Source organism: Stegostoma tigrinum, chromosome 17 (genome assembly GCF_030684315.1).
Source record: "Stegostoma tigrinum isolate sSteTig4 chromosome 17, sSteTig4.hap1, whole genome shotgun sequence".
NCBI lineage: Eukaryota > Metazoa > Chordata > Chondrichthyes > Orectolobiformes > Stegostomatidae > Stegostoma > Stegostoma tigrinum.
The window spans coordinates 53702319-53724578 of NC_081370.1; positions in this window are offsets into that span (position 1 = coordinate 53702319).

Here is a 22260-nt window from a genome sequence, read left to right on the forward strand (position 1 = left end):
TGTACACCTCTCAACAGGAGGAAACATTTCATCATTTATCCTTTAGAAGTCAGAAGCAATGGGTTTGACCTTGACAACTGTCCAAACTGCTGACTTCACAGAATTCCAGGAAATAATTGACTGCACATGCAGTGTCCTGGGGAATAAGGATCAAAATCTGAGGATCCATGCAGAGATTCCACTTGATGATTATCCCTCTGGTTGGTGACTACAGGCAGTGAGGATCCTGTAGGCTGTTTCCAGTTCCCTTGCGGTTGTCATGATCTCTTTATCTTGCATGAGTCCATTGAATTTGCAGCTATAAAATCCAGCTCACTTCTGAATTCTTATGGAGCATGGTAGTGTACTTATCGCTGAACCAGGAGGCCTATGTTCAAGTCCCATCTGCTCCAAAGGCTTGCAATGACATCTATGAACTGGTTGATTCAAAATATTCAGCTCAGTTCTAGATTGCTCCACATTCTCCTGAATTCAAGGGAATATCATCTAGATGTTACAATCTGTCTCCATCTCTGAAAGCTTGTTTTTTGAATTGTTGAATTAGTGTTGATCAGAATTTCTTTCCTGAGATAAAAAGACCAAATTTTGGAAGTAATCAACAGATATTGGCATAGTGGCCACTCAGTGGTTAGCATTGCTGCCTCACAGCGTCAGGGAGCTGGGTGACTGTCTGTGTGGAGTTTGTACGTTCTTCACGTGTCTGTGGGGGAAGAATGGTCTAGGCCTGAAACATCAGCTTTCCTGCTCCTCTGATGCTGTTTGGCCTGCTGTGTTCATCCAGCTCTACACCTTGATATCTGTCTTCCCTCCAGGTGCTCAGGTTTCCTCTGGAGATGTGCAAGCGGGGTGGATTAGCCATGCTAAATTGCCCCTAGTGTCCAGGGATGTGCAAGCTAGGTGGATTAGCCATGGGAAATGCAGGGTTATAGTGTGAGGTGGATCTGGAGCGGGCAGATGACTTTGGGAGGATCGATGTGGACTTGATGGGCTGAATGGCCTGTTTTCACATTGTGAGGATTCTATGATTCCATGATTAGGCAGTATCTGTGGACATAAGCAGAGTCAATGGCTTTATATTTACTCTTGGATGGGAAACCTGATATTGGAAGGAAGGACATGTGGCTGGCACATATACAGTGGCCTCCACTGGTGTTGAAACTGTCTGAAAGATAACAGCTTGCCCCTGTCCCCTTACCTGCCAAGAGCTGCTGGCCCGTCCATCAGAGATAGTGGCCACTGCTGTTGGAGCAGGGGTCCTCCACAGCCTATTGAAGGTAGGCAAAAGAAAATCAAACATACAAAGCTGAAACCCTCCCACCCCTTCTGGAAAAATCGAAGAGACTACAGTGGACATCTTCACTGCTTACCTGCTCAAACAGCCACCTCACACCTACCTCCCCAAGACTTTATCATGGTAACGTGTCTTCAAAGTGAAACTAACTTCCTACCACTCTATGTCCAAGCCACACAGGAATTCCCCATGACGAGAGGTGTAGAGGCTTGTACATCTTTTGCTGTAGGCATAGTTATGGGAATTGGTTCTTGCGACTAGGTTCCCTCTGCAACTATTGGAAGACACCTAAGACCCACCAGCTTACATGGATCTCCACAGCCCTGGAAATAATTGGCAGTGTCCTCACTTGGTCCCAAACCCGCCTGAAGTGTGTAAAATACTTGCAGGGACAAATATTTAAAGCAACTAATTGGCTGCCCAATTATTGAATCACCACTCATAACTGTAGTCGTTAATTTGGCTTGTAATAAAACAAGTGCTCACAGTTTCATTGTTGAAGGGAGTTCCAATATTCTGACAGTCATTTTAAGATTACACTGGAATTTCTGCTGCAAAGTAGAACAATTTTAGAAGTATTTCCCCTCCCCCATATATGATGAAAAGCATCATTGTTTTGCTACACTTTCAATTTTGCTTCATTAATATTGAATATTCCAGATCCAAAAAAATAAAATGTTTCATCAAAATCTTGTGAATTTTTAAAAGCAGAAAGATCTTTGATTTTACAATATTGGGAATTTAATATGGACATTGATCAGCTGATGTGCCTGTCAATTGGATATATTGAACAATAATTGTCAGGGAAATGAAATCTTGAGCATTCTGACATCCTGTAATTTGGTGTCACTGATGCTGTATGTGTACGCTAATTAATTGCTAGCCGCATGTCAAAGCCAGCAAGTTACTTTAGATTGAATTCTTCAATAAGTCAGTGCAACTGTATCTTGAAGTGACTTTTCATTCATACTTTTGGAATGGAGCTCATTATTGTTCGTGATAGAGACAGTGTATATCATTACTTCTTTTTCTGCAAAGAGAAGATGGCAAAATTGACAATGATCTTTTGAGTCTGATAGCCTAACAGATTCACAGATCTATCTATTCTCACTGCAATGATAGGTGAAACCCTTTACCTCTCTCACCCATTCCTCCAGCTACAGTAAGCCCAGTCCCCATCCTTGTATGACTCCAACAATCACCCATCACTTAAAGCCAAGCAGCACAGAATTGAACACAACTGACCCATCCAGGCTCGAGAGCAGGAAACAGAGCAGTCATAAATGGATCTTTTTCCAATCAGCAAGATGTAACCAGTCGTGTGCCACAGGGATCAGTGCTAGAGCTTCAACATTCTACAATTTATGAATCGTATCGAAAGATTGAAGTCACAAACATTTCTGATGATACAAAGACTGGTAGGAAAGTCAATTATGATTGGCTGGAGGTTGGCAGTGAAGAAGAAGGTCTTAGGTTGCAGAAGGATGTGGATGGATTGGTCAGATGGGTAGATCAGTGGCAGATGGAACTTAACCCTGAAAATGAACTGCAGAACACGAGGAAACTCAGAAGAACAAAGGGATCTTGGGATGCTTGTCCACAAAGTCCTGAAGGCAGGTTAATGGGGTAGTGAAGAAGGCATCCCTTCATCAATACACCACTGCTGATGAAGGGTCTAGGCCCGAAACGTCAGCTTTTGTCCTCCTGAGATGCTGCTTGGCCTGCTGTGTTCATCCAGCCTCACATTTTATTATCTTGGAATTCTCCAGCATCTGCAGTTCCTATTATCTCTGATCCCTTCATCAATGATGGTACAGATTGTAAGAGCAGTGAGGTCATGCTGGAGCTGTACAGGAATTGGTTAGACTACAGCTGGAGTACTGAGTACAGTTTTGGTCACTGCACTGTAGGAAAGATGTGCTAACCCTTTGGAGGGTGGTGACATTGCAGAGGAGATTCACCAGTATGTTGCCTGCATCTTGGCTGTGCAGAGAGGGTGGCTAAGCTTGAGTTGTTATGTTTGGAGCAGAAAGTATCGAAGCAGGGTGTTAGAAGTGTATATATAAGGCTATACTCAATATAAACATACTCAATTCTCTGACCAATGAAGGCAGTGTGCCAAATGCCTTCTTACCCACCCTATCTACTTCTGATGCCACTTTCAAGGAATTATGAACCTGTATGTTTAGGTTTGTCTGTTTGACAACACTCCCCAGGACCCTACCATTAACTATGTAAGTCCTGCACAGGGTTGTCTTGCCAAATTGCAACACATTGCATTCATCTGAATTCTAAGTCATCCATCATTCTTCAGGCCACTGGTCCATTCAATTAAATTCCAAATGTAATCTTAGATAACCTACTTCACTGTCTACTATGCCACCAATTTTGATATCATCTGCAAACCTACTAACCAATCTCCCCTATATTCTCACCCAAACTGTTAATATAAATGGTAAACAACAGTGGACCCAAAACTGTTCCTTGCAGCACACTGCTGGCCACAAGCCTCCAGTCTGAACAACAACCCTCAATCACCACACTCTGTCGACTACCGTCAAGCCAATGTTGTATCCAATGGGATAGCTATCCCTGAATTCCATGAGACCCAAACTGATGAGCCATTCTATCATGTGGAACTTTGTTGAATGCTTTGCTAGACAACGTCTATCACTCTGCTTTCATCTATATTCTTGATCGCCTCTTCAAAAACTCAAGTTTGTGAGACATGATTTCCCACACACAAATCCATGCTGACTATCCCTAATCAGTCCATGCTTCTCCAAACAGATGTAGATCCTGTCTCTCAGAATACTCTCCAGCAACTTACCCACCATTAACGTCACGCTCGAGGGACTGCAGTTCCTTAGCTTTTCCTTGCAGCTTTTCTTAAATAATGGCACAATATTAGTCGGCCTCCAGACTTCTGGCACCTCACTAGTGGCTGTCGATGATACAAATATCTCTTTTAAGGGTCCTGCAATTTCTTCCCTAACTTTCCACAACATCCTGGATACTCTTGGTCAGGTCCCAGGGATTTATGCATTTTAAGACCTCCAGCACTTCCTCTTCTATAATGCGGACTCTTTTCAAGACGCTAATATTTATTTCTCTGAGTTCCCTAGCTTCCATATCTTTCTCCACATTAAATACTGATATGACGTTCCTTCCATAAACCTCTCCTCCTCTTTTATTGCCTGCTTATAGTTTACATTTTTTTGGTCACCTGTCTTAATATTTCTTCCTTTGGCCGACTGTCAAACTTTTGACTGAGTGTATTTCTGTAAAGGGCCTTGGGACATTTTCCTACATCAGAGGCACTTTATAAATGCAAGCTGTTGCTGATATTTCCTGTCAATTCAGATAAAGGGCAGTCATTAAAGAGTCGAGTTGATCAGATGAAGGAAACTGGCTATGAAGTTGGTTTTGGCACTTGAGAAGAATTAATTTTGCTTCCAAATGACATGAAGGTGGTTGGATTCTCTAATCGGTGAATAGCTTCTTCTACTCTTCAAATCCCATTGTTCCGTCATCCTGATGTAAATATTGTGCATTCAATAATACTCAGCAGTAAATTTAATTAACCTCATCATGATTAAATATTGAGTTTTAACATCAAGGTTAGCTCCAACATGACTGCAGCTGGAGATCTGTTTGCTGACAGGAAATAAAATTGTCACCCTGAAATTAGACTGAAGTTAAAATTTACAAATGGAATAGTTACAATGATCAGATCTCTAAATGAGACAAAAACACCTTGCTGCATTTTTTTCTCATATTGGAAGTTTTGGATTTTGTGTAATTCAGACAGTCACTTCAGTAATCACTGCTGTTGGAAAAATAAAACCAGCTGTAGCATCTGGTCTCATTTAACACACAAACAGGGAAAGCAAACAGGCCCTTCAGCCCTTTGAATGTGATCTATACTCAATAATACCATAGTTGATCTGACTTTTAATCTCAACTCTACATTCCTGCATGCCCTCAGTAATCCCATCCCCTTGGTAATCTAAAATCTATCTGCATCTGCCTTTAAAAACATCTAAAATATCTGCATTCTTTTTTAGGAAAGCAATTGCAAAGACACACACTGTCCCTGCGCTGTTCACCAACGGTTCTCTCTGCATAATGTAGTTTCCTGTTAAGATATTAACAAAGAAATTTTCACTTTTGTGCTCCATTTGGCAGATTAAATGATCAAAGTTTGGAGACTGAACTTTAATGCTGCCTATTGCTGTGACTGTTTGCAATCCCAAACTGTTGGAATTTTTTCCGTTCATATGGGGATGTGTCTTCAGCATTTTCCATGTACTATAGAAGCTGTGAGATGTGGTGATTAGGTGTTGAAAGGTTTAAAGGGTAAAGGGAGAAATGGGAACAGAGTGTGAGTTGTATGATTAGCCATGATCATATTGAATGGCGGAGCAAGCTCAAAGGACTGAATGTCCTACTCCTGCTATTTTCTATGTTTTGCCTTGGTCAATTTTAATCATCTGACATTAATGACAATTGGCACAAAGTTACCCATGAATGCTGGCCCGACAAAGAACTAATTTCGTCAGAAGGCGATGAAACCTATGACCCTATCCCCTCACTACCCACCACTATACCACTTTTCACAAAGATAAGTCATAGAATCATACAACACAGAAACGGGCACTTCAATCCAACCGGTCCATGCCGACCATAATTCCAAACTGAACTGGTCCCATCTGCCTGCGCTCAGCCCATATCCCCCCAAACATTCTTATTCATATACTTATCTAAATGCTTTTTAAATGTTGTAACTGCACCTGCATCCACCACTTCCTCTCGAAGTTCATTCCTCACATGAAACCTACCCCCTTTGTAAAAAAAGTTGTCCCTTTTATTTAAAATCTTTCTACTCTCATCTTAAAAATGTGCCCCATAGCCTTGATATCCACCATCCTAGGGAAAATACATCTTATCTATACCCCTCATGATTCTACAAACCTCTATAATATCACTTTATTGGATTAGAATCTGAGAAGCTGCCAGGCTAGACTCCATTCTGTGCCACAGTGGCCTCATTGCCTGCCTTACAGGCTATAACTGAGCTACTCTGGGAAGGCCACTGTTCATTGGGAATAATTTGGACTGAGGCCATTACCTCAGAATTCTGAGGAACCCTTTCACTATTGAACCGAGGAGTCAGTCCAACACCTTCCACGATGAAACCAAAATAACTCACCCTTTTCTTTGTTAATTTGATCAAAGTCAACCAGAGAGATAAGTGCAGTGCTACATTCATCCTGGGGTTGTGAGTAGCATATCTAAGTGGAATGTTTGGAGTTGTTAAATACCTCTAGCTAGAATCCAGTATGCGAATGATATCTAGCTACGGCTTCAGTTTAGCAATGAAAATCCTTTGAGTGGATTGACTTCTGAGCTGTCATTTTCCCAGACATATTTAAGACATAAGCCTGGATTTCAGCAATGACTTTCCCTTGCTATGACCATAGTGTTGGAGACTGAGATTTAATAGGAGGACAATCCAGTAAAATCTGCATCTGAGTCTTGGCGAGGATGACACAAAGAGTGTGCAGGCAGAGAGAGATGTAAGCAGGTTAAGCCAGTGGGAAAACTCTTGGTAATTGGAATACCATGTGGGGAAGTATGAAGTTATGTACTTTGGCAGTAAGAATAGAGATTTGCGGGAGAGTCTAGTACCAGAGGGAATAATCTCAGAGCAAATGGTTCCACATTTACGACGCAGATCAACAGGAATTTCTCCCCTCAGAGCATTGTGAATCTGTGGAAATCTTCACCGCAGAGGGCTGTTGAAATTGGGTTGTTGACTATATTCAATTAACAGATTTTTAATCAGTAAGGGAATCACAGACAATGGGGAAAGAGACAGGAAAGTGGAGATGAGGGTTGTTAGATCCACCATGCTCTCATTGAATGGCAAACCAGGCACAATGGGCTTAATGACAGACTCCTGCTCCGAAATCTTCTGGTCTTGTACTGATCTGGCCAGTCTGATACATTTCAAAATGGAGCTCCAAACAACAAAGTGTTAACTTCTGTTTTTCTTTCAGGGTTGGAAGCCCCATCCCAGACAACACCCACCATTTTCAAGCAACTAGCTGAGATTAATGCTTGCACATTTCCTGCATTCAGCTGCCTCTTTTGAGATCTGACTTTGGTGAACCAGGTGTATGAAACATAGGACCCATCTGCTTCATGTCCTTTAGGGAAGGAAACTGCCATCCTTACCATCCTACATTTGACTCCAGGCCAACAGCAATGTGGTTGACGCTTAACTGCCCTCTGGGCAATTAGGGATGTGCAATGAATGTTGTCTAGCCAGTGACACTCTCATCCCATCAATGAATAAGGAAAAATAAAGATCATGTTAAATGTTGGAACAGGCTCAAGGGCTGTATTGCGTACTCCTGCTGGGTGCTAACAAGCTCCTAGTGTGGCATCTGCCCCTCTCCGAGGAGCACGTCCCAACCTTCAGTGTCATCCAGCAGCTTCAAGAGACCAGACAATGCCAGAGCTCGGTAGTGGTCAATATTGGTACTGCAGGCAGGTCCGCAGAGAGGGCCCAATGGATTCCAGAATGATGGCTTGGATAGAGAGAGCTTTGGTGGATTTTGAAGTATTGGGGGGTAAGCAGGAAGAATGGGACAATTATCTTCTTGGGTATGTTTGCCCAAAAATATATACCCCTTCTCCCTATCATCTAAAATCTTTTAAAATACAAATGTGCTGCCCACTCCAGCCATGTTATGGCACGGGCAGGGGTCTATTGAAGTCTTATTGACCCACAGTTTTTTTTTATTCATGTGGTAGACAGTTGTTCATTTCGGGTACCTGCCCGCACAAGAAGGCAGCAGCAGGGTAGGGAGCATTCGATCTCCTGAGCCTATCTGCCCCTGATTTCCTGACCTGCAGCATCCATTCTTTAAAAAAAATTCCATTTATTTACTATTTTTAGCATCAATATTTATCTTACATTCTTTTGGCAGTTTCTGTGGAAGAGGGATGTTTGGGGCAGCTGCTGGAGCTGTTGTGGCCATGTACAATGGTGGCCTACTTTGGCAGCACAGCGTGGGATTCCATTGGATGGGTCAGCAGTTTCAGCCTGGCATCTGGTGGTCTAGCCTTCCTTTGGGTGGCTTCTCATACATCTTTCAGCCCAGGGTTGGTAACAAGTTGGGTCCTTGGTTCGACGTTAAGATCCTGCAGAGTCTTGAGTCCAGAGATAACAGCACTGAGGTAGAATGGCTTTGGAGACGAGATTGGTCCATGGGCTGGCTTCTCTGGGGTCTTCCAGCTGCCCAACATGGATGGGCTTGCTTCAGCAGCGGCTTCCAGCCTGGTATTCCAGCGACCTGGTGTGCCAGGTCTTGCAGCAGTACGGTCTTTTCCCAAACTCAGGAGCCAGGAATTGAACAAAGATTGACTTTTTTCTTAATGGTGTTTTATTTTAATATGTCTATGCCTTCTATTATTAATATAGGCAAGGTGGTATAGTGTCCTAAGCACTTTTCACAGTACTTTTTTTTGCAAAGATACAAGTGACAATAAATTCCTATTCAATTCAATTCAATGCAATTATATTCTATTCTGTTCCATTCTATGTATTATGTGGGTGGGCCTGGGGGTGAGGCGGGTGCTGGGCTGACCACCCGAACTACATGCCCCTGTTGTCCAGAAAACATGCCCAGAGGGGGTAACATGCCTATAGATATGGGAACCAACCGAAATAAGGCAATGAATTGCTCCATTAACAGCACATGCTTTCCATATTCCTCTGTGATCAGGATAAAGAAAAATCAATGCAAGACAAAATATATTTCTTGCTTTTCAGAAACTCTTTGATGGGAAGGATTTCATATTTGATGTAATATTCGTCATTGAAAAATTCAAAGACATGGATATTTTTGTACCTGTGGCTGTGATCTCATCAGGGTTGATTTTGTGACCCCATAAGAGTAAAAGGTAGAGAAACAATTCGATTTCAGGAAAATCTATGCAAAAAAAAACTTTCTAACAAGACTGAGGGAAGTGTGGCCTTACCTTCGTGGAAGTTTAAAGGAAAGGGACACTTCAAGTAGTTTTGTATTTTAACTGTTGTTTTCAATGCTTTTTGTTTCAGTTCTGCTTTCCAGTAAAAAATATATGAACGATGAAAACCTAAACATTCAGAAATCAGCAGAAACGCCCTGAGGGACTCAAAGCATTTTGGAACACTACAGTTATTCTTGTTTTGAACTCAGAATATGGAATACTATCTTTTTTCTAAGCCTGCCTTGTTCATTCTTTGAAGCAAATGTTTGTTTTTAATTCACTCATGAGATGTGGGTGTTGCTAGCTGGACCTGCATTTATTGTCCGTCCTTACTTGCCATTGAAAACGTGGTGGTGATGAGCTGCTTTCCTGAACCGCTGCCATTCATGTGCTGTGGCTTGCCCCACAATGCTGTTAGGTAAAAAATTCCAGAATTTTGACCCAGCAACACTGCGGGAACAGCAATTTATTTTCAAATCGGGATGGTGAGTGGCTTGGAGGGCAACTTACAAGTGGTGATTTTCCAAGGTATCTGCTGTCCTTGTCCTCCTAGATGGAAGTGGTTGTGGGTTTGGCAGGCGCTGTCTGAGGAGCTTTGGTGAATTTCTGCAGTGCATCCTGTAGGTAGTACACACTGCTGCTACTGACTGTCCACGGTGGAGGGAGTGTTTGAGCCCTAGTGAGTTTGTAGGTGATTGCTAAGGCTGATTGGTGGCTGGAAATCTGCAGCAAAAAATTTTTTGGTTGATTTACAAAGCTGGAATTTCCTTGGGATTTTTCTGCTATTGGCTGACTTTTAAAGGAGGCCACTCTTAATTGGTGCCAAAATCCTGAGCAACTTCTTTCAGGACTGAATGTTGATGTCAAAACTCTTTTAGTGGTGCCCTTTGAGTGTCCTTGACACCTGAATGTCTCATTGCCATCTGAATGCAGCCCAAGTTCAAGCTCTGTACAGAAGATTCTCTTTGGTTGGTAAATGTCAGGCATCCTAAACACATCTTGATGTAGGTTATTATCACTTGTAAACATGGGTTCTAAATAAAGGCAAATTTTTTGTTTTGATTTTTTTCATTTCTGTGAATGTAATTTTTTTTAAGGGTCAGAAGCTTAGTTTTTCACTGTAAGTCAAACTAATATTTTTAATATATTATGTGACCTAAGTGAAATGACTAGGCAAGTAAAATAATTACTGAAGTGTTCGCTGCATTGAGCTTTACTGAACCAGGGAGAAACAAATGGAGAGAGGTCGCAAGCAGATCAAATTCAGGGAGAAATGATCCAAACAAGCTGAAGGGCAATTTAGTTTTGGTAGTTTCAGAGCTATCAGAGGTAGAAAGAAGTCTTTAGACGTTTGAGAAATCCAAGGAGTAGGGCTGAAAATATCTCTGAGCTTTTGAAGAAGCCAACGAGTCAATTCGTATCTGCACATCAGTGAGACAGTCAGTAGCGGAGAAAATCACAACTGGTGATTATGCAGAAAGTTGCTAAAGTGAATCACTTATGATCAGCTCATCAGCTGCATAAGAAATTAAAAAATGGAAATTGGAGGGATACTTTACTGGTATTGAGTGTCTGATATCTGTAGGAAAAGGGTGGAATCTTTCTTGTTGATGGTTGTGATAAGGTTCCTCCAAACTGTCCTCTATATAGAGGGTAGAACAGTGGCTCACTGGTTTTCACTGCTGCTTCACAGCACCAGGGGCCTAGGTTCAGTTCCAGCCTTAGGGGATTATCTGCATGGGTTTCTTCTGGGAGCTTCAGTTTCCTCCCACAGTCCAAAGGTGTGCAGGTTAGGTGAATTGACTGTGTAAAATTGTCCATAGTGTCCAGGGATATACAAGCTGAATGGATTAAGCATAGGAAATGTAGGTTTATAGGGGGTTGGGCCTGGATAGAATGATTTTTCAGAAGGTCAGTCCAGAGTCAATGGATCAAATGGCCTGCTTCTACACTGTAAGGATTCTATGATATGGCTTTCTCTTTGCTTTTCCCATGTGTTATAAATTTATAGCATTTTGGGAGAAGTACAATGACAGTCTCTTAGAATTATAGAGATCCACAGCACAAAAAAAGACCCTTCGGCACATTACACCCATACTGGTAATGTGTTCTTGTGAAACATGAAATGACTGACCACCATGATAAACAATTTCCAAAAAATGTATCATCTGTCAAACCAGATTTCACTCTGGGATCTCATCTGTCCTATGTTATCATCACCTGAGATCATAGCCCAACTGAGCTGTGACTATGCCTAAGTGGTGTCAATGTTGGTTAGGCACCTCACTGTCTGGGAACTTGACCCATCCTTTGACCTTCAGGATAAAGGTAGGTCAATGAGAATGGTTGATCTTTGTAAAATAACATTGGGACACAGTCCAAGTTGCACATGTGTGTAGCACAGTGGGAAGCACTATTGGCTCCTTAGACTTTCATCAGACTCATTTTCCTTTGGTTCCTAGATTGCTGATTGAAATTTGTTGAAGGTTATACTTGTTTTGGCAATCCTGGCATGTACCTCCTTGCCAATATAGACAACTTGAGAGAGGGTGCCACTGGGATAGGTGAGCTCATTGGTTAGTTGTGGACTGAAATCTTGTGCTTGAGATAAGGCTTTCCTAGAGCAGGCTAGTACATTCCTTGAGTTTTCTTTGTAATGATTGAGATGTTGTCACATGTGCTAAGGAACTGCATATTTAACTCTGCACTGGCAGCTAATGCACAGCCAACAGCAAACATGGCAAGTTAAGTTTCCAGACCTTTGTCTGGGATGGTACAGTGGCTCAGTGGTTAGCATTGCTGCTTCCACAGCACCAAGGACCCAGGTATGGATCTACCCTCGGGCAATTGTCCGTATGGAGCTTGCACATCCTCCCCGTTTCTCTGATTTCCTCCTACAGTCCAACGATGTGCAGGTTAGATGGATTGGCCATGCAAACTTTCCCATAGTGTCTAGGGATGTGCAGGCTAGGTGGGTTAGCTATGAGGACATGTGGGGTTGACGAGATAGGGTAGCTTTGGTTGGGATGCTCTTTCGAGGGTCAGTGTGGACTCGATGGGCCAAATAGCCTGCTTCCAATAGCTCTATGATCTATGGTCTTGTCTTGTTGTCTCAAATTGAACAGCTTCATTTCCATGTGACATTTGTGTTCATTAGCAGGATCACCAATATGAAAGGCATTTGAGCATGTGGTGGCATTAGCATACAGGACCAAGGGAAATACCAAGAACATAGGGGGGATCTTGACTGAATCAAAACTGGTGATCTGACCAAAGCATTTGACATAGTCAGCCAGAAAGGCCTTTGACACAGTTTTCCGTTTGGTCTTTGACGCTGTAGAGCCTGTGGAAGATAATGTTGAAATTGAGCTGCCCTGAGAAATCCATTACAGTGATTTCAACTTGTTTGTGCCCTAATTGATAGTGAAGCTTCCAACCCATTCCCAGTCAAAAATAAAAGTAATAAACTTGTAAAGAACAAGCTTTTTTAAAAAAATGAAATCATAGAATCCCTACAGTGCAGAAACAGGCCCTTCAGCCCACAAGTCCACGCCAAACCTCAGAGCATCCCACCCAGAACCATTCCCCTATAACTCACCTAACCTACACCTCCCTGAACACTACAGGCAATTCAGCACGGCCAATCCACCTAACCTGCACATCTTTGGACTGTGGGAGGAAACCAGAGCACCCAGAAGAAACCCACACAGACACAGGGAGAATTGGCAAACTCCACACAGACAGCTGCCTGAGGGTGGAATCAAACCCAGGTCCCTGGTGCTCTGAGGCTGCAGTGCTAACCACTGAGTCACCGTGCCACTCTAAAGCTGATACATAATGTTGGAACGTCTATCGACATGGATAAAACAAGGAAAAATTTTAAAGTTTGACTGTCAGAGAGTAATTCAGCTATATTGAACCACAGTTAACAACCAGCAAAGTTGCATAAAGGCAATCTGTACTTTTAAAAAGCGTACAAAGCTTTGAAAGTTTAACATAATGATGGCATTGCTGTAGAAGTTATATATTCTTATCTTTTAAATGTCATTTGGGATACATTGGCGAAGTGACAGCTCTTATAATGATGTTGCCTATATGAGAAAGAACAGGTAGTGGTCAGTAACAAGAGATCTACTTGGATAGTTGTATTCAGCAAAAGCAATTTCTGGGCCACTGCTGTGCGCAACATGTTTTAGTAGCCACGATTGAAGTAAGAAAAGTAGAAATTGTAAGGTTGTTAAAAACAGTGAGACCTGCAGAAAAACAAGGTGTCATTGAAAGATTTCTACAGGAGCTTGGCAATTGCATAGACACCTAACAAATGGAACTGAGTGTGAAGAAGTAGGGAGCAAATTATGTTGGGAAGAATAATGAGGAGACACAACATTAATTCAATGGAATAATTTTCATGCAGGAATCCAGATATTCACAGACCCAAAGTTTTGGAAATGGCAGATCATATTTATAATACTGTTCAAAATGGGTACAGGATTCTGGGCTTTGTGAATAGACAGGTAGGGCTGAATGTTTGTATAGGAGGTGGGGATCAGGAGTTGTATGATTTCCTGATGTCACTGTTGCACCTCTTGACCAGCATTGCCACTGATGTTACTTTCATGTTGGGGGCAGAAGGACCTGTTAGAATTGAACTTCCCACAACAGGCCCAAGGTTCAGGCAGAGGTGAGGTGTAACATTGTTCATTCCCGATTTCTTCCTGCTAGTCAACAGGGAAGTGCTGGCAGTGTGGATTATTAGTTGATAAATAATAACCATCCCCAACAAAACTTCTTTGCAAATAAAATATGTCTACTCAGCATATTCTGACATCGATGGTGTCCAAGTTGTGGAAGCCCTTTAAGTGAAAAGCTCATACCCTTAAAATACAATAAGGTCTGTCAGTCTCTAATACTTACACAGCCAAAATGGATGGGATGAACTTAGATGTAATTAAGGATGGAGTTCCAAATTTATTTGTCCCCAGTTGTTCTTTTGATTAACATACTGACATTTTTAGGTCAGTGAGTGGAACATCTGGAAACGATTGTCATGTGGGTCAGGAGTTTAACCTTACTTCAACATTGATTTTCAAGCTACTGTGGAAAGTCTCAGAATTTTACCAAGTTTGAGTTGTGTGCAGTAATGCAAGGTTACAGCTCCATTTAGCAGGCAGCAGAGGAAATGTTCTATTTGTGTCTAGACGCAGTAAAAATCTAAAACTACTGGATTAGATGAAGACTCCGCGCTGTTTTCTGGAACATCCCAAATGTTTGGCCAAGTCCTCTGCATGATGTATATTTCAGTAGAATGAAGGGATTGTTTTCAGCATGTGAAAGGAACAGGAAAGAGGCAGAATAGCCTGATTCTGTGCATTATTAACTCAGTGACATGACCACTGGCATACGGCCTCCCACAGTCAACTCTTACTATTTTGCACCTTAAGTGTTTTTATATCCATTTACCTTTGATTCTAAGATGGGGCCATGTGTGGTGACATTATACACTTTTCACTGTACTCCTGTACGTGAGTATACATGACAATAAAATTTAATTCTTAAAATAAATCTTAATCAGAAAAGTCCAATGGTAAATGTAATGTCAGATGAAGTCATTGGAATTACTCCAGTCTGGTCACATAGTCAACGTAGCCGCAGAGGACCATTGGTCCGCACCCTCACTAAAGAAAGACAACTGGTGGTGAATTTAACTGAGTGCCTCAGGTTGGGGGAGAGGTTGAGAAGTTGGGATATCCATGGTGACCTTAGCCGGTTTGGGAGTAGAATACATGCTGTTGATATTACTTTCTGTCGCAGAGCAACCTCCCAGTCAATTGAGCTGAGCCTCACCCCAGTCACATTACTCCATGGGACCACCTCCTTTGTTGGTAGGACTTTTAATATTTAGGTGAAAATTCCTCACTCTTTTACCAGAAGGTCGTAAACTAGGAACCTGCCCTCTTATCTCTGATCCTGTTGGAGTACCCAGAGTCAGGGAGTCCTTGTGGTGTGCTACCTGCTTAGGAAGACCCATCATACCTTGCCCCACCTCCTTTCTAGTTATGAGTAAATGGAGCAGCAATTATCTACTCTGGGCTAATGGGCTGGCAGGTGACTCTCCTCTCTCGTGGTTTCATGAGAAGGCCCAACATTTCTGAACTTTATCTTATTCCCCACCCTTTGCTACTGTCTTGGGTACGTGCTCCACAAATTCAGTGGTACAGTTTTGAAAAGAAATGGGAAAAGACTTCTGTTTACCTGAGTAGAGGATGAGTGGAGTGTAGAACGGGTAGGGATGTGTGACAGAACCCAGCAGGACTTACATGCTATAACAAAGTGTGGAGCTAGATGAACACAGCAGGCCAAGCAGCATCTTAGGAGCATAAAAGCTGACGTTTCGGGCCGAGACCCTTCATCAGAAAAGGGGGAGGGGGAGAGGGTTCTGTAATAAATAGGGAGAGAGGGGGAGGCGGACCGAAGATGGAGAGAGGAGAAGATAGGTGGAGAGGAGACAGACAATTAAAGGGGTGGGGATGGAGCCTGCAGAGGTGAGTGTAGGTGGGGAGGTAGGGAGGGGATAGTCAGTATGTGGAGGACAAGACGGGTCAAGGGGGTGGGATGAGGTTAGTAGGAAGGAAATGGAGGTGCGGCTTGAGGTGGGAGGAGGGGATAGATGAGAGGAAGAACAGGTTATGGAGGCAGGGATGAGCTGGGCTGGTTTTGGGATGCGGTGGTGGAAGGGGAGATTTTGAAACTGGTGAAGTCCACATTGATACCATTGGGCTGCAGGGTTCCCAAGCGGAATATGAGTTGCTGTTCCTGCAACCCTCGGGTGGCATCATTGTGGCACTGCAGGAGGCCCATGATGGACATGTCATCTAAAGAATGGGAGGGGGAGTGGAAATGGTTTGCGACTGGGAGGTGCAGTTCTTTGTTGCGAACTGAGCGGAGGTGTTCTGCAAAGCGGTCCCCAAGCCTCCGCTTGGTTTCCCCAATGTAGAGGAAGCCGCACCGAGTACAGTGGATGCAGTATACCACATTGGCAGATGTGCAGGTGAACCTCTGCTTGATGTGGAATGTCATCTTGGGGCCTGGGATCGGGGTGGGGGAGGAGGTGTGGGGGTAAGTTTAGCATGATTGATTTACCTGCTGCTTTATTTCAAAATGGGGCAGGCTTTAACAATGGGCATCCACCTCACCCCTGCCGCCTGATACACCCTGCCAGAGTAGAGTCTTATATTTGGATTGGGGCAGCACATTCAGATGTGGAGGCAAATATCTCAGGATTTCTGCCTTCGACAAGTGCTGGAAACTTCTGGTTTTACTCACTAATGATAGTAAAGGCCAAGAAACAATACTGGTGCGGCCTATTCCTGTTCCAAAGTCCTATGTTCTTACATTCTAAGGGTCATTGATCCCTGTGTTTATGTATTTTTGAGTAAGATGTTGCTGTTTGCATCTCATGTGTATGGCTTCTGGCAACACAGGATGCAGGATTTACCTTTGATTTAGTTAATACAAAATCAGTGAAGTTTGTTTTTGTTAAGTGCTCGTGCAAAGTTTATTTGAGGTGCATCAACTCAACTTTTTGTAGTTGTGCTGAGGGCTTTTCACTTGTGGCATCTGGATAGCACATTGTATTTTTTTATTATCGGTGCATTCCTCATTATTTCTCAGTTCACTGCATCATGTTACTTTCATCTCAAAGTGTTCCTGTGGGAAGTTTAATCATTTTTGATGTTTCTTGCACTTGAAGCCGCTGACACCAATATTGAATGAATGACAGATTTTATTGTTGCATGTGTTTTACGGTGCAGGAAATAGTAGAATGCAGTGAGAAGGTTTTCCACTGTCACCATGGGCTAGTGCCATTTTGAATAAGGAAAAAGAAAGACATAGGTTAAACAGAGTCCATCAGCCCTGAGCCAGCTCATCATCAATGAAGCCATACCTTCTCCACTGCCTTTCCACCATCTACACCAGACTCAACCAACATTGAGCACGTCACTCTTCAGGTGCCATCTTTCACCACTAGGCTGATTCTCCACCATTGCCTGTGCCAGTCTTGCCAAAGGCAGAGTTGCCTCTCTTGCCCCTGGGTGCATCTCAATGTAACTGTGATACCCTTCCATTACTGTTTTACCACTGCCAGTGATGTTACAAACCAAAAGTGAAGTTACCAATACTCAGGCATAACCTTTCGCCACTCAGCCTGCCTCTGCCAATGCAGCAGCCGCTGACTCCCATGCCAGGTCCTGTGCTTGAAAAGTAAGTGAGGGTCCCCCAATGCCATCTGAACTCAGAACAAGAGGTAAATAGAGGACAAGAGGTGAACAAATGAACAGGGAAAAAAAAACAAGTAAAGAAAGAGAAGAAAAGCAACCAGAGCAGATGAGTCCTGGCTCAGGAGCCTTACAGTGCCACTATCTTGAACATGGGCTTAATAGGGGACATTCGTATGACTCCCTTTTGAGATTTTTTAAAATGTGGGTTTTGGTAATTGATTTATTCCAATTTCATTTTTTGCCCCTGTTTCATCTACTTTTCTGCTCAATGCAATTCTTTTTCATGGATAGGTTGTGCCTAATGTTTGACATTAAACAAATGAATTCACTCTGGTAGATGATAAAAGAATCAATGACCAGATCCCTAACTGATATCCATACAGTTCTATGTCAGTGCTCCTGTGATTCCCCAGCTGGCCACACTGGATCCTGACTGTGGGCTCAATCCCTGGACTGTAGACACACAGACCCTCTGACCCTGAACATCCCAAGTCACTGAATGACTGTATCAGAGCCTCTGAACTGTTATTCAAGTCTGTCTTTAACTTATTGTGCCTGAACTTCTGCCTTCAGGTGTCTTCTTGGGCTTGACTGAAGCCTCCTCTCTTTGTACTTGGATAGTGTGGGTAAAAGGCATTGAAGTGTTTGATGAACCATGATCCCGTACAAAATAATGGAACAAATTTGATGGGCTGAAAGGCCTCCTGATTTGTTGTTCCTCCGAGATATGGCAGTTTGCTTGCTGTGCATCCAGTTTATTTGAAACTTTTGCGACTGGCACATGCGGCAGGTAGCACAGTAATGTAGTGCAGTGTTATGGACCAGGCCATAGCCCCTCAAAACATATCAGGGAGAAAACCCAGACCCTAACTTTTATCTTATTTAAAAGCAAGTGTGAGTTGCTGTATTACAGATATGATTCGATTGGTCCGTCTCTAGGCTTTAAGCAAAACACACTTTATTCTTACGCCACAAGTAAAATACAAACAAAAATAGAAGAATTGGAATAACTTTAACTCTATTGAAATGCTTAACAAAATAATATATTATTCTACTATTACTAATCAACTGTTCCAATATAGCAGCATTACATAAACACACCCTTGGCAAAGGCAAATTCAGCTAAACACTTGCATTCTCCTCTAGTCCAGGAGAAGGAACACTGACAGAATGAATCTAGCAGCAGAGCTAGAAATCAAGCTTTTTCCAGCAGCAAAGAGAGGGAACGGTATCTAGCAACTTCAACTCCAAAAGCCGAAAAACTTCAATAACTAAAGCAAAATTAAAAATCTGGGTCGATGTGAGCCTGACTCCACACACTCATGTTTTTTGTAATCCAACTTAAACAGTGTTCCATGCTTTCCACAGATCAGATCATTGGCACAAGATTTACAACACCTTTCTTCAAGAGAAATAGGACAGAATGAATCCTTCTTTAAGGCTCATTTTGACACAGTTGTACAGCAACATCTCTACTCCTTTGACTAGTCACTGCCTGGATTTGTGACAGTGCGATAAAACAAGGCAAGACCAGGATACTCTGAGCAATAAAATAGGCACAAAGTGCATGAGCGCTATGACAGCAAGCGAGGAGACCTGAGTTACAGTCTGTGAGCTGGACCCCTGTCTCTGTGTGCAGTGTCCTTGCTGGAACATTACATTGTGAGATACTGATGCATTCTCAACATGCTGCATTAAAATGCAGAAGGGTACTGGAAGATGTGCCATGTGGTGAGGCTGGTATGTGTTGGATGCCAATATCTGTAAGCATAGGGTGTGTGCACCCATGGACTGTGCTCCGGGATATTGGTGCCTGCTGTCCAAAAAAGAGTTCTGGAGAAGCAAGTGGTGAGCTGCAGTGACCAAGTATCCACCCTAACAATACATGACATCTGGGTTCTGATTGGTCAATGGGAGAGTGCATGTTAATAAGGTGAGGTTAAGCATTATTAGAATCATATGACATGAAAACAGACCCTTGAGTCCAACTCGTTGCATGCTGATCAACAAACTATTTTGTTCATCTTGCTAGTTAAATCTTTGCAAACCTGATTTTTGTTTGAAATATCTCAGACAGCAAAGGTATCATTTCTGGTTTAAACTGAGCTAGAAAAATATATGGAAATGCTCAGAAGTTGGGAGGTATAAGGATTCACCATGGACTGAAGAATGGAATCCAAATTGCATCAACTTTCTATAACTGAGCATCTTCTCAGCTGCAACTAGGGCTGTGAAACACATGTAAATCTTGAGGGGGATATTGAGTGGTAATCCGTCTTAAAAGACCTCTTCCTGCAATTAGCGAGAGTTTCACCTTGACATCTGGGATTTGTTTGGAAAATGTATTTTTTAAAATCTGGTCTCGATGCCAAGAAGGCTCTCCCTTGACATCTCACTCAATTTCCCCAGATTTCTCACCATAGCCCACATTGCTCAGGGGCTAGGAAGATTACAGAGACTAAAACTGTTGAAGGACTGGGATTTTAATGTCTGGGGAAGAAGTGCGGTTGGACAGAGGATGAAGTGAAGGAATTTCAGGATTAAAGCTGTTCATGGCTGTGTACCATCAGATATTTCAAAGGCTGCTTTCCCAATCCTGTGTCAGCTAGCCTGTTTTAGCCATTTAAATGCCGATGAGAAGATGATAATCCCTGGCTGGAAAAACAATTGTCTGTCTCGGTGTGCATGTTCCATACACTGATGATAATTGGCATCATTTTGCACTGAAATTCATTCAGGGCTGTATTGCTGAGATCTCTCCCTCAAGCCCACAGTTTCACTTTAGTCAATGAAGTGCCTGTATTGAGCTACCTGTATTGATAAAGAAGTCAACTTTCCTACTCCTCTGATGCTGCCTGGCCCATTTTGCTCTTCCGGCCCCACACTGTGATCTCTCTAACTTCAGCATCGGCAGTTGTTACTATCTCTATAATGATGACAAGATATGTTCAAGGATTGCCAGGGCAAGACCAGCCCTCAGCGTACTTTGAACCTCAGTCTGCGAAAAAAGAGGAGTGAGACTACCTCCAAAACTGAAAGTGAACTCAATAATTGTCTTGCCCACTCTGTTCTACTCAAGCAACAGTTGGATTTGTACCAGCTTCGAGCTAAAATACTTCAGTACATTCACTTGAAGCCCTTTCAAGCTTCCGAAGATTAAAAAGCTTAAATACACCTGTTCCAACAGGTTCACGAACAGATGTTTCCCTGCAGCTATTAAACTTTTGAAAGGACCTCTTAAATTTCAAGTCTATTGTTGATCTTGCATTTTGTACACCTTCTTTGCAGCCATAACTTTGTATTCCTCACTCGGCTCAATTGCCCTATGATCTTAATGTTTTTGTATGGTATGATCTGCCCATTCTTCACACAAAACAAAACTTTTTGCTGTACTTAGCTACATGTGACAATAATAAATCAAATCAAATCAAATCAAAATGCTTGGCTTTCCAACGATGTCTACACATCATGAAAGAGTGAGAGAGAGAGTATCGATTGCATTCTCTGTGACATAGTTCAGCACTACTGGTTATAACTTGTTCCATTGGGCGGGCTGCTTTTCTTATAGCTTAACTGTTAATGAACGAAAGTCAGGAGAAAATTCCTGTCACATTTCTGTCATAACACATTAGCAACTGCCAATATTAAACTCTATAATCTACTTATGTGAGCACAAACACAGGCTAAAGTTGTTGATAGTTGTAAATGATCCTTCAAGTACATTTCCTCTTCTGTTCTGTTTGTCGTTAGAAAGAATGTTGAGCTGCTGTGGTTTGAAACATCATGAAGAGGCTGTAATCTTTGATCTCAAACTATTTCTGATGTACTATACATCCCTCCCCTGTTAAATGAATAGCTTTAATAACTTATTTACTGGCCAGGACTTCATAGCAAAAGACTCATAAGAAACTTGCCTTGTATCATTTCTTGATCATACTGGCATTCAACAGATCTTTCCCCTCTTTGACCTTGTTGGAGTAATTGACAATTAAGACATTGTACAGATACATACCAACAATATTGAATGTGTAAGAATATTCACTCCGTTAGAATATATAACAAAAACTATTAAAGTTTATTGTGCGTAAATGATGAGTACGGACTGAAAATAATTGGAGTTTTTACATTTCTGTTCCTTAAGCCCAGATATTAATTTACAATTATTCAGTTTGGGGATATTGATTACATGGGCCTTATACTCTTCTGAGAGTCACTTTAGCTGCATCAACATTGCTGAAAATGCGAAGTTGTTTTCATTTTTAAACCTTTTAAGCTCCAATATTGATCTGCCCAGAGAACCTTGAGGTAACTGTGAGAACGCATTACAATGGTCAAGAATTTTGAGCTGCATATTCAGGGAGCACATAATGCTGCAGCATCCAATTTGCCCTGGTAGAGAGTTCAATGAAGATCATTTTCTTTTCTTCGAAGCCCCTTCCAGTCCCTTCTGGAATTTAAAAGGGAGCAGCACTTTCCCTTTTTAGCTCTGAATGGCAGGAAGTTCCAGTTTGAAGAATCACATCATTTCAATCAATGAGTATAGAGCAGGGGTAGGATTTGAACGATCTCCTGGGATTTGTGTCATTCGCGATGCTTTAATTAAAAACTTTATTTTAGAAGGGAATGAAAAGAGGAGGCTAAATTCCC